Genomic DNA, 12,268 nt, shown 5'->3' on the forward strand with positions numbered 1-12,268 from the left:
CAGCAGTTGTTGCTGTTGTATCAGCCATTGCTGATGCTGTTGTAGCAGTCATTGTTGCTGCTGTTGTAGCAGCCGTTGTTGCTGCTGTAGTGGCAGCTGTAGTTTCACCTGTTGTTGGGGCTGTTGTTGTATCTGTTGTTGCTGCTTTTGTGGCTGCAGTTGTGGCTATTGTTGTTATTGCTGTTATGGCTGCAGTGGTAGCTACTGTTGTTGGTTCTGTAGTGGAAGCTGTAGTGATGGCTGTTGTACCAGCTGTTGTAGCTGCTGTAGTGACAGCAGTTGTTGCTTTTGTATCAGCCGTTGTTGCTGCTGTTGTACCAGTGGTTGTTGCTGCTGTTGTAGCAGCTGTTGTGGCAGCTGTAGTTTCACCTGTTGTTGGGACTGTTGTTGTATCTGTTGTTGCTGCTGTTGTGGCTGCAGTTGTGGCTATTGTTGGTATTGCTGTTGTGGCTGCAGTGGTAGCTACTGTTGTTGGTTCTGTAGTGGCAGCTGTAGTGATGGCTGTTGTTGCTGCAGTTGTACCAGCTGTTGTAGCTGCTGTAGTGACAGCGGTTGTTGCTGTTGTATCAGCCGATGTTGCTGCTGTTGTAGCAGCCGTTGTTGCTGCTGTTGTAGCAGCTGTTGTTGCTGCTGTTGTGGCAGCTGTAGTTTCACCAGTTGTTGGGGCTGTTGTTGTATCTGTTGTTGCTGCTGTTGTGGCTGCAGTTGTGGCTATTGTTGTTATTGATGTTGTGGCTGCAGTGGTAGCTACTGTTGTTGGTTCTGTAGTGGCAGCTGTAGTGATGGCTGTTGTTGCTGCAGTTGTACCAGCTGTTGTAGCTGCTGTAGTGACAGCAGTTGTTGTATCAGCAGTTGTTGCTGCTGTTGTAGCAGCCGTTGTTGCTGCTGTTGTAGCAGCCGTTGTTGCTGCTGTAGTGGCGGCTGTAGTTTCACCTGTTGTGGGGGCTGTTGTTGTATCTGTTGTTGCTGCTGTTGTGGCTGCAGTTGTGGCTATTGTTGTTATTGCTGTTCTGGCTGCAGTGGTAGCTACTGTTGTTGGTTCTGTAGTGGCAGCTGTAGTGATGGCTGTTGTTGCTGCAGTTGTACCATCCATTGTAGCTGCTGTAATGGTAGTAGTTTTTACTGTTGTAGCAGCCATTGTTGCTGCTGTTGTAGCAGCCGTTGTTGCTGCTGTAGTGGCAGCTGTAGTGTCACCTGTGATCGGGGCTGTTGTTGTATCCGTTGTTGCTGCTGTTGTGGCTGCAGTTGTGGCTATTGTTGTTATTGCTGTTGTGGCTGCAGTGGTAGCTACTGTTGTTGGTTCTGTAGTGGCAGCTGTAGTGATGGCTGTTGTTGCTGCAGTTGTACCAGCCATTGTAGCTGCAGTAATGGCAGCAGTCTTTGCTGTTGTAGCAGCCATTGTTGCTGTTGTTGTAGCAGCCGTTGTTGCTACTGTAGTGGCAGCTGTAGTTTCACCTGTTGTTGGGGCTGTTGTTGTATCTGTTGTTGCTGCTGTTGTGGCTGCAGTTGTGGCTATAGTTGTTATTGCTGTTGTGGTTGCAGTGGTAGCTACTGTTGTTGGTTCTGTAGTGGCAGCTGTAGTGATGGCTGTTGTTGCTGCAGTTGTACCAGCTGTTGTAGCTGCTGTAGTGACAGCGGTTGTTGCTGTTGTATCAGCCGATGTTGCTGCTGTTGTAGCAGCCGTTGTTGCTGCTGTAGTGGCAGCTGTAGTTTCACCTGTGGTTGGGGCCGTTGTTGTATCTGTTGTTGCTGCTGTTGTGGCTGCAGTTGTGGTTATTGTTGTTATTGCTGTTGTGGCTGCAGTGGTAGCTACTGTTTTTGGTTCTGTAGTGGCAGCTGTAGTGATGGCTGTTGTTGCTGCAGTTGTACCAGCTGTTGTAGCTGCTGTAGTGACAGCAGTTGTTGCTGTTGTATCAGCCGTTGTTGCTGCTGTTGTAGCAGCCGTTGTTGCTGCTGTTGTAGCAGCCGTTGTTGCTGCTGTAGTGGCAGCTGTAGTTTCACCTGTTGTTGGGGCTGTTGTTGTATCTGTTGTTGCTGCTGTTGTGGCTGCAGTGGTAGCTACTGTTGTTGGTTCTGTAGTGGCAGCTGTAGTGATGGCTGTTGTTGCTGCAGTTGTACCAGCTGTTGTAGCTGCTGTAGTGACAGCAGTTGTTGCTGTTGTATCAGCCATTGCTGATGCTGTTTTAGCAGTCATTGTTGCTGCTGTTGTAGCAGCCGTTGTTGCTGCTGTAGTGGCAGCGGTAGTTTCACCTGTTGTTGGGGCTGTTGTTGTATCTGTTGTTGCTGCTTTTGTGGCTGCAGTTGTGGCTATTGTTGTTATTGCTGTTATGGCTGCAGTGGTAGCTACTGTTGTTGGTTCTGTAGTGGAAGCTGTAGTGATGGCTGTTGTTGCTGCAGTTGTACCAGCTGTTGTAGCTGCTGTAGTGACAGCAGTTGTTGCTGTTGTATCAGCCGTTGTTGCTGCTGTTGTACCAGTGGTTGTTGCTGCTGTTGTAGCAGCTGTTGTTGCTGCTGTTGTGGCAGCTGTAGTTTCACCTGTTGTTGGGACTGTTGTTGTATCTGTTGTTGCTGCTGTTGTGGCTGCAGTTGTGGCTATTGTTGGTATTGCTGTTGTGGCTGCAGTGGTAGCTACTGTTGTTGGTTCTGTAGTGGCAGCTGTAGTGATGGCTGTTGTTGCTGCAGTTGTACCAGCTGTTGTAGCTGCTGTAGTGACAGCGGTTGTTGCTGTTGTATCAGCCGATGTTGCTGCTGTTGTACCAGTGGTTGTTGCTGCTGTTGTAGCAGCTGTTGTTGCTGCTGTTGTGGCAGCTGTAGTTTCACCTGTTGTTGGGACTGTTGTTGTATCTGTTGTTGCTGCTGTTGTGGCTGCAGTTGTGGCTATTGTTGTTATTGCTGTTGTGGCTGCAGTGGTAGCTACTGTTGTTGGTTCTGTAGTGGCAGCTGTAGTGATGGCTGTTGTTGCTGCAGTTGTACCAGCCATTGTAGCTGCTGTAATGGTAGTAGTTTTTACTGTTGTAGCAGCCATTGTTGCTGCTGTTGTAGCAGCCGTTGTTGCTGCTGTAGTGGCAGCTGTAGTGTCACCTGTGATCGGGGCTGTTGTTGTATCCGTTGTTGCTGCTGTTGTGGCTGCAGTTGTGGCTATTGTTGTTATTGCTGTTGTGGCTGCTGTGGTAGCTACTGTTGTTGGTTCTGTAGTGGCAGCTGTAGTGATGGCTGTTGTTGCTGCAGTTGTACCAGCCATTGTAGCTGCAGTAATGGCAGCAGTCTTTGCTGTTGTAGCAGCCATTGTTGCTGTTGTTGTAGCAGCCGTTGTTGCTGCTGTTGTAGCAGCCGTTGTTGCTACTGTAGTGGCAGCTGTAGTTTCACCTGTTGTTGGGGCTGTTGTTGTATCTGTTGTTGCTGCTGTTGTGGCTGCAGTTGTGGCTATAGTTGTTATTGCTGTTGTGGTTGCAGTGGTAGCTACTGTTGTTGGTTCTGTAGTGGCAGCTGTAGTGATGGCTGTTGTTGCTGCAGTTGTACCAGCTGTTGTAGCTGCTGTAGTGACAGCGGTTGTTGCTGTTGTATCAGCCGATGTTGCTGCTGTTGTAGCAGCCGTTGTTGCTGCTGTAGTGGCAGCTGTAGTTTCACCTGTGGTTGGGGCCGTTGTTGTATCTGTTGTTGCTGCTGTTGTGGCTGCAGTTGTGGTTATTGTTGTTATTGCTGTTGTGGCTGCAGTGGTAGCTACTGTTTTTGGTTCTGTAGTGGCAGCTGTAGTGATGGCTGTTGTTGCTGCAGTTGTACCAGCTGTTGTAGCTGCTGTAGTGACAGCAGTTGTTGCTGTTGTATCAGCCGTTGTTGCTGCTGTTGTAGCAGCCGTTGTTGCTGCTGTTGTAGCAGCCGTTGTTGCTGCTGTAGTGGCAGCTGTAGTTTCACCTGTTGTTGGGGCTGTTGTTGTATCTGTTGTTGCTGCTGTTGTGGCTGCAGTGGTAGCTACTGTTGTTGGTTCTGTAGTGGCAGCTGTAGTGATGGCTGTTGTTGCTGCAGTTGTACCAGCTGTTGTAGCTGCTGTAGTGACAGCAGTTGTTGCTGTTGTATCAGCCATTGCTGATGCTGTTTTAGCAGTCATTGTTGCTGCTGTTGTAGCAGCCGTTGTTGCTGCTGTAGTGGCAGCGGTAGTTTCACCTGTTGTTGGGGCTGTTGTTGTATCTGTTGTTGCTGCTTTTGTGGCTGCAGTTGTGGCTATTGTTGTTATTGCTGTTATGGCTGCAGTGGTAGCTACTGTTGTTGGTTCTGTAGTGGAAGCTGTAGTGATGGCTGTTGTTGCTGCAGTTGTACCAGCTGTTGTAGCTGCTGTAGTGACAGCAGTTGTTGCTGTTGTATCAGCCGTTGCTGCTGCTGTTGTACCAGTGGTTGTTGCTGCTGTTGTAGCAGCTGTTGTTGCTGCTGTTGTGGCAGCTGTAGTTTCACCTGTTGTTGGGACTGTTGTTGTATCTGTTGTTGCTGCTGTTGTGGCTGCAGTTGTGGCTATTGTTGGTATTGCTGTTGTGGCTGCAGTGGTAGCTACTGTTGTTGGTTCTGTAGTGGCAGCTGTAGTGATGGCTGTTGTTGCTGCAGTTGTACCAGCTGTTGTAGCTGCTGTAGTGACAGCGGTTGTTGCTGTTGTATCAGCCGATGTTGCTGCTGTTGTAGCAGCCGTTGTTGCTGCTGTTGTAGCAGCCGTTGTTGCTGCTGTAGTGGCAGCTGTAGTTTCACCTGTTGTTAGGGCTGTTGTTGATGCTGTTGTGGCTGCAGTTGTGGCTATTGTTGTTATTGCTGTTGTGGCTGCAGTGGTAGCTGCTGTTGTTGGTTCTGTAGTGGCAGCTGTAGTGATGGCTGTTGTTGCTGCAGTTGTACCAGCTGTTGTAGCTGCTGTAGTGACAGCAGTTGTTGCTGTTGTAGTAGCCGGTGTTGCTGCTGTTTTTCCAGTGGTTGTTTCTGCTGTTGTAGCAGCTGTTGTTGCTGCTGTTGTGGCAGCTGTAGTTTCACCAGTTGTTGGGGCTGTTGTTGTATCTGTTGTTGCTGCTGTTGTGGCTGCAGTTGTGGCTATTGTTGTTATTGATGTTGTGGCTGCAGTGGTAGCTACTGTTGTTGGTTCTGTAGTGGCAGCTGTAGTGATGGCTGTTGTTGCTGCAGTTGTACCAGCTGTTGTAGCTGCTGTAGTGACAGCAGTTGTTGCTGTTGTATCAGCAGTTGTTGCTGCTGTTGTAGCAGCCGTTGTTGCTGCTGTTGTAGCAGCCGTTGTTGCTGCTGTAGTGGCAGCTGTAGTTTCACCTGTTGTGGGGGCTGTTGTTGTATCTGTTGTTGCTGCTGTTGTGGCTGCAGTTGTGGCTATTGTTGTTATTGCTGTTGTGGCTGCAGTGGTAGCTACTGTTGTTGGTTCTGTAGTGGCAGCTGTAGTGATGGCTGTTGTTGCTGCAGTTGTACCAGCTGTTGTAGCTGCTGTAGTGACAGCAGTTGTTGCTGTTGTATCAGCAGTTGTTGCTGCTGTTGTAGCAGCCGTTGTTGCTGCTGTTGTAGCAGCCGTTGTTGCTGCTGTAGTGGCAGCTGTAGTTTCACCTGTGATCGGGGCTGTTGTTGTATCCGTTGTTACTGCTATTGTGGCTGCAGTTGTGGCTATTGTTGTTATTGCTGTTGTGGCTGCAGTGGTAGCTACTGTTGTTGGTTCTGTAGTGGCAGCTGTAGTGATGGCTGTTGTTGCTGCAGTTGTACCAGCCATTGTAGCTGCAGTAATGGCAGCAGTCTTTGCTGTTGTAGCAGCCATTGTTGCTGCTGTTGTAGCAGCCGTTGTTGCTGCTGTTGTAGCAGCCGTTGTTGCTACTGTAGTGGCAGCTGTAGTTTCACCTGTTGTTGGGGCTGTTGTTGTATCTGTTGTTGCTGCTGTTGTGGCTGCAGTTGTGGCTATTGTTGTTATTGCTGTTGTGGCTGCAGTGGTAGCTGCTGTTGTTGGTTCTGTAGTGGCAGCTGTAGTGATGGCTGTTGTTGCTGCAGTTGTACCAGCTGTTGTAGCTGCTGTAGTGACAGCAGTTGTTGCTGTTGTAGTTGCCGGTGTTGCTGCTGTTTTTCCAGTGGTTGTTTCTGCTGTTGTAGCAGCTGTTGTTGCTGCTGTTGTGGCAGCTGTAGTTTCACCAGTTGTTGGGGCTGTTGTTGTATCTGTTGTGGCTGCAGTTGTGGCTATTGTTGTTATTGATGTTGTGGCTGCAGTGGTAGCTACTGTTGTTGGTTCTGTAGTGGCAGCTGTAGTGATGGCTGTTGTTGCTGCAGTTGTACCAGCTGTTGTAGCTGCTGTAGTTACAGCAGTTGTTGCTGTTGTATCAGCAGTTGTTGCTGCTGTTGTAGCAGCCGTTGTTGCTGCTGTTGTAGCAGCCGTTGTCGCTGCTGTAGTGGCAGCTGTAGTTTCACCTGTTGTTGGGGCTGTTGTTGTATCTGTTGTTGCTGCTGTTGTGGCTGCAGTTGTGGCTATTGTTGTTATTGCTGTTGTGGCTGCAGAGGTAGCTACTGTTGTTGGTTCTGTAGTGGCAGCTGTAGTGATGGCTGTTGTTGCTGCAGTTGTACCAGCCATTGTAGCTGCTGTAATGGTAGTAGTTTTTACTGTTGTAGCAGCCGTTGTTGCTGCTGTAGTGGCAGCTGTAGTTTCACCTGTGATCGGGGCTGTTGTCGTATCCGTTGTTGCTGCTGTTGTGGCTGCAGTTGTGGCTATTGTTGTTATTGCTGTTGTGGCTGCAGTGGTAGATACTGTTGTTGGTTCTGTAGTGGCAGCTGTAGTGATGGCTGTTGTTGCTGCAGTTGTACCAGCCATTGTAGCTGCAGTAATGGCAGCAGTTTTTGCTGTTGTAGCAGCCATTGTTGCTGCTGTTGTAGCAGCCGTTGTTGCTGCTGTTGTAGCAGCCGTTGTTGCTACTGTAGTGGCAGCTGTAGTTTCACCTGTTGTTGGGGCTGTTGTTGTATCTGTTGTTGCTGCTGTTGTGGCTGCAGTTGTGGCTATAGTTGTTATTGCTGTTGTGGTTGCAGTGGTAGCTACTGTTGTTGGTTCTGTAGTGGCAGCTGTAGTGATGGCTGTTGTTGCTGCAGTTGTACCAGCTGTTGTAGCTGCTGTAGTGACAGCGGTTGTTGCTGTTGTATCAGCCGATGTTGCTGCTGTTGTAGCAGCCGTTGTTGCTGCTGTAGTGGCAGCTGTAGTTTCACCTGTGGTTGGGGCTGTTGTTGTATCTGTTGTTGCTGCTGTTGTGGCTGCAGTTGTGGTTATTGTTGTTATTGCTGTTGTGGCTGCAGTGGTAGCTACTGTTTTTGGTTCTGCAGTGGCAGCTGTAGTGATGGCTGTTGTTGCTGCAGTTGTACCAGCTGTTGTAGCTGCTGTAGTGACAGCAGTTGTTGCTGTTGTATCAGCCGTTGTTGCTGCTGTTGTAGCAGCCGTTGTTGCTGCTGTGGTGGCAGCTGTAGTTTCACCTGTTGTTGGGGCTGTTGTTGTATCTGTTGTTGCTGCTGTTGTGGCTGCTGTTGTGGCTGCAGTGGTAGCTACTGTTGTTGGTTCTGTAGTGGCAGCTGTAGTGATGGCAGTTGTTGCTGCAGTTGTACCAGCTGTTGTAGCTGCTGTAGTGACAGCAGTTGTTGCTGTTGTATCAGCCATTGCTGATGCTATTGTAGCAGTCATTGTTGCTGCTGTTGTAGCAGCCGTTGTTGCTGCTGTAGTGGCAGCTGTAGTTTCACCTGTTGTTGGGGCTGTTGTTGTATCTGTTGCTGCTGCTGTTGTGGCTGCAGTTGTGGCTATTGTTGTTATTGCTGTTGTGGCTGCAGTGGTAGCTACTGTTGTTGGTTCTGTAGTGGCAGCTGTAGTGATGGCTGTTGTTGCTGCAGTTGTACCAGCTGCTGTAGTGACAGCAGTTGTTGCTGTTGTATCAGCTGTTGTTGCTGCTGTTGTACCAGTGGTTCTTACTGCTGTTGTAGCAGCTGTTGTTGCTGCTGTTGTGGCAGCTGTAGTTTCACCTGTTGTTGGGGCTGTTGTTGTATCTGTTGTTGCTGCTGTTGTGGCTGCAGTTGTGGCTATTGTTGGTATTGCTGTTGTGGCTGCAGTGGTAGCTACTGTTGTTGGTTCTGTAGTGGCAGCTGTAGTGATGGCTGTTGTTGCTGCAGTTGTACCAGCTGTTGTAGCTGCTGTAGTGACTGCAGTTGTTGATGTTGTATCAGCAGTTGTTGCTGCTGTTGTAGCAGCCGTTGTTGCTGCTGTTGTAGCAGCCGTTGTTGCTGCTGTAGTGGCAGCTGTAGTTTCACCTGTTGTGGGGGCTGTTGTTGCTGCTGTTGTGGCTGCAGTTGTGGCTATTGTTGTTATTGCTGTTGTGGCTGCAGTGGTAGCTACTGTTGTTGGTTCTGTAGTGGCAGCTGTAGTGATGGCTGTTGTTGCTGCAGTTGTACCAGCTGTTGTAGCTGCTGTAGTGACAGCAGTTGTTGCTGTTGTATCAGCAGTTGTTGCTGCTGTTGTAGCAGCCGTTGTTGCTGCTGTTGTAGCAGCCGTTGTTGCTGCTGTAGTGGCAGCTGTAGTTTCACCTGTGATCGGGGCTGTTGTTGTATCCGTTGTTGCTGCTGTTGTGGCTGCAGTTGTGGCTATTGTTGTTATTGCTGTTGTGGCTGCAGTGGTAGCTACTGTTGTTGGTTCTGTAGTGGCAGCTGTAGTGATGGCTGTTGTTGCTGCAGTTGTACCAGCCATTGTAGCTGCAGTAATGGCAGCAGTCTTTGCTGTTGTAGCAGCCATTGTTGCTGCTGTTGTAGCAGCCGTTGTTGCTGCTGTTGTAGCAGCCGTTGTTGCTACTGTAGTGGCAGCTGTAGTTTCACCTGTTGTTGGGGCTGTTGTTGTATCTGTTGTTGCTGCTGTTGTGGCTGCAGTTGTGGCTATTGTTGTTATTGCTGTTGTGGCTGCAGTGGTAGCTGCTGTTGTTGGTTCTGTAGTGGCAGCTGTAGTGATGGCTGTTGTTGCTGCAGTTGTACCAGCTGTTGTAGCTGCTGTAGTGACAGCAGTTGTTGCTGTTGTAGTAGCCGGTGTTGCTGCTGTTTTTCCAGTGGTTGTTTCTGCTGTTGTAGCAGCTGTTGTTGCTGCTGTTGTGGCAGCTGTAGTTTCACCAGTTGTTGGGGCTGTTGTTGTATCTGTTGTGGCTGCAGTTGTGGCTATTGTTGTTATTGATGTTGTGGCTGCAGTGGTAGCTACTGTTGTTGGTTCTGTAGTGGCAGCTGTAGTGATGGCTGTTGTTGCTGCAGTTGTACCAGCTGTTGTAGCTGCTGTAGTTACAGCAGTTGTTGCTGTTGTATCAGCAGTTGTTGCTGCTGTTGTAGCAGCCGTTGTTGCTGCTGTTGTAGCAGCCGTTGTCGCTGCTGTAGTGGCAGCTGTAGTTTCACCTGTTGTTGGGGCTGTTGTTGTATCTGTTGTTGCTGCTGTTGTGGCTGCAGTTGTGGCTATTGTTGTTATTGCTGTTGTGGCTGCAGTGGTAGCTACTGTTGTTGGTTCTGTAGTGGCAGCTGTAGTGATGGCTGTTGTTGCTGCAGTTGTACCAGCCATTGTAGCTGCTGTAATGGTAGTAGTTTTTACTGTTGTAGCAGCCGTTGTTGTTGCTGTAGTGGCAGCTGTAGTTTCACCTGTGATCGGGGCTGTTGTTGTATCCGTTGTTGCTGCTGTTGTGGCTGCAGTTGTGGCTATTGTTGTTATTGCTGTTGTGGCTGCAGTGGTAGATACTGTTGTTGGTTCTGTAGTGGCAGCTGTAGTGATGGCTGTTGTTGCTGCAGTTGTACCAGCCATTGTAGCTGCAGTAATGGCAGCAGTTTTTGCTGTTGTAGCAGCCATTGTTGCTGCTGTTGTAGCAGCCGTTGTTGCTGCTGTTGTAGCAGCCGTTGTTGCTACTGTAGTGGCAGCTGTAGTTTCACCTGTTGTTGGGGCTGTTGTTGTATCTGTTGTTGCTGCTGTTGTGGCTGCAGTTGTGGCTATAGTTGTTATTGCTGTTGTGGTTGCAGTGGTAGCTACTGTTGTTGGTTCTGTAGTGGCAGCTGTAGTGATGGCTGTTGTTGCTGCAGTTGTACCAGCTGTTGTAGCTGCTGTAGTGACAGCGGTTGTTGCTGTTGTATCAGCCGATGTTGCTGCTGTTGTAGCAGCCGTTGTTGCTGCTGTAGTGGCAGCTGTAGTTTCACCTGTGGTTGGGGCTGTTGTTGTATCTGTTGTTGCTGCTGTTGTGGCTGCAGTTGTGGTTATTGTTGTTATTGCTGTTGTGGCTGCAGTGGTAGCTACTGTTTTTGGTTCTGCAGTGGCAGCTGTAGTGATGGCTGTTGTTGCTGCAGTTGTACCAGCTGTTGTAGCTGCTGTAGTGACAGCAGTTGTTGCTGTTGTATCAGCCGTTGTTGCTGCTGTTGTAGCAGCCGTTGTTGCTGCTGTAGTGGCAGCTGTAGTTTCACCTGTTGTTGGGGCTGTTGTTGTATCTGTTGTTGCTGCTGTTGTGGCTGCTGTTGTGGCTGCAGTGGTAGCTACTGTTGTTGGTTCTGTAGTGGCAGCTGTAGTGATGGCAGTTGTTGCTGCAGTTGTACCAGCTGTTGTAGCTGCTGTAGTGACAGCAGTTGTTGCTGTTGTATCAGCCATTGCTGATGCTATTGTAGCAGTCATTGTTGCTGCTGTTGTAGCAGCCGTTGTTGCTGCTGTAGTGGCAGCTGTAGTTTTACCTGTTGTTGGGGCTGTTGTTGTATCTGTTGTTGCTGCTGTTGTGGCTGAAGTTGTGGCTATTGTTGTTATTGCTGTTGTGGCTGCATTGGTAGCTACTGTTGTTGGTTCTGTAGTGGAAGCTGTAGTGATGGCTGTTGTTGCTGCAGTTGTACCAGCTGCTGTAGTGACAGCAGTTGTTGCTGTTGTATCAGCTGTTGTTGCTGCTGTTGTACCAGTGGTTGTTGCTGCTGTTGTAGCAGCTGTTGTTGCTGCTGTTGTGGCAGCTGTAGTTTCACCTGTTGTTGGGGCTGTTGTTGTATCTGTTGTTGCTGCTGTTGTGGCTGCAGTTGTGGCTATTGTTGGTATTGCTGTTGTGACTGCAGTGGTAGCTACTGTTGTTGGTTCTGTAGTGGCAGCTGTAGTGATGGCTGTTGTTGCTGCAGTTGTACCAGCTGTTGTAGCTGCTGTAGTGACAGCGGTTGTTGCTGTTGTATCAGCCGATGTTGCTGCTGTTGTAGCAGCCGTTGTTGCTGCTGTTGTAGCAGCCGTTGTTGCTGCTGTAGTGGCAGCTGTAGTTTCACCTGTTGTTAGGGCTGTTGTTGTATCTGGTGTTGCTGCTGTTGTGGCGGCTGCAGTTGTGGCTATTGTTGTTATTGCTGTTGTGGCTGCAGTGGTAGCTGCTGTTGTTGGTTCTGTAGTGGCAGCTGTAGTGATGGCTGTTGTTGCTGCAGTTGTACCAGCTGTTGTAGCTGCTGTAGTGACAGCAGTTGTTGCTGTTGTAGTAGCCGGTGTTGCTGCTGTTGTTCCAGTGGTTGTTTCTGCTGTTGTAGCAGCTGTTGTTGCTGCTGTTGTGGCAGTTGTAGTTTCACCAGTTGTTGGGGCTGTTGTTGTATCTATTGTTGCTGCTGTTGTGGCTGCAGTTGTGGCTATTGTTGTTATTGATGTTGTGGCTGCAGTTGTAGCTACTGTTGTTGGTTCTGTAGTGGCAGCTGTAGTGATGGCTGTTGTTGCTGCAGTTGTACCAGCTGTTGTAGCTGCTGTAGTGACAGCAGTTGTTGCTGTTGTATCAGCAGTTGTTGCTGCTGTTGTAGCAGCCGTTGTTGAAGCTGTTGTAGCAGCCGTTGTTGCTGCTGTAGTGGCAGCTGTAGTTTCACCTGTTGTTGGGGCTGTTGTTGTATCTGTTGTTTCTGCTGTTGTGGCTGCAGTTGTGGCTATTGTTGTTATTGCTGTTGTGGCTGCAGTGGTAGCTACTGTTGTTGGTTCTGTAGTGGCAGCTGTAGTGATGGCTGTTGTTGCTGCAGTTGTACCAGCCATTGTAGCTGCTGTAATGGTAGTAGTTTTTACTGTTGTAGCAGCCATTGTTGCTGCTGTTGTAGCAGCCGTTGTTGCTGCTGTAGTGGCAGCTGTAGTTTCACCTGTGATCGGGGCTGTTGTTGTATCCGTTGTTGCTGCTGTTGTGGCTGCAGTTGTGGCTATTGTTGTTATTGCTGTTGTGGCTGCAGTGGTAGCTACTGTTGTTGGTTCTGTAGTGGCAGCTGTAGTGATGGCTGTTGTTGCTGCAGTTGTACCAGCCATTGTAGCTGC

The 12,268-nt window shown here is 49.2% G+C and overlaps 1 protein-coding gene across 2 annotated transcripts in view; it reads right to left on the minus strand.

Moving 5' to 3' along the window:
- The window catches only part of LOC144754139 (uncharacterized), a 586,760-nt gene that overhangs the window by 26,205 nt on the left and 548,287 nt on the right, over nt 1-12,268 (minus strand). The window lies entirely within an intron of this gene.

This window comes from Lissotriton helveticus, chromosome 5_1 (genome assembly GCF_964261635.1).
Source record: "Lissotriton helveticus chromosome 5_1, aLisHel1.1, whole genome shotgun sequence".
In the NCBI taxonomy this organism is placed as follows: Eukaryota; Metazoa; Chordata; class Amphibia; order Caudata; family Salamandridae; genus Lissotriton; species Lissotriton helveticus.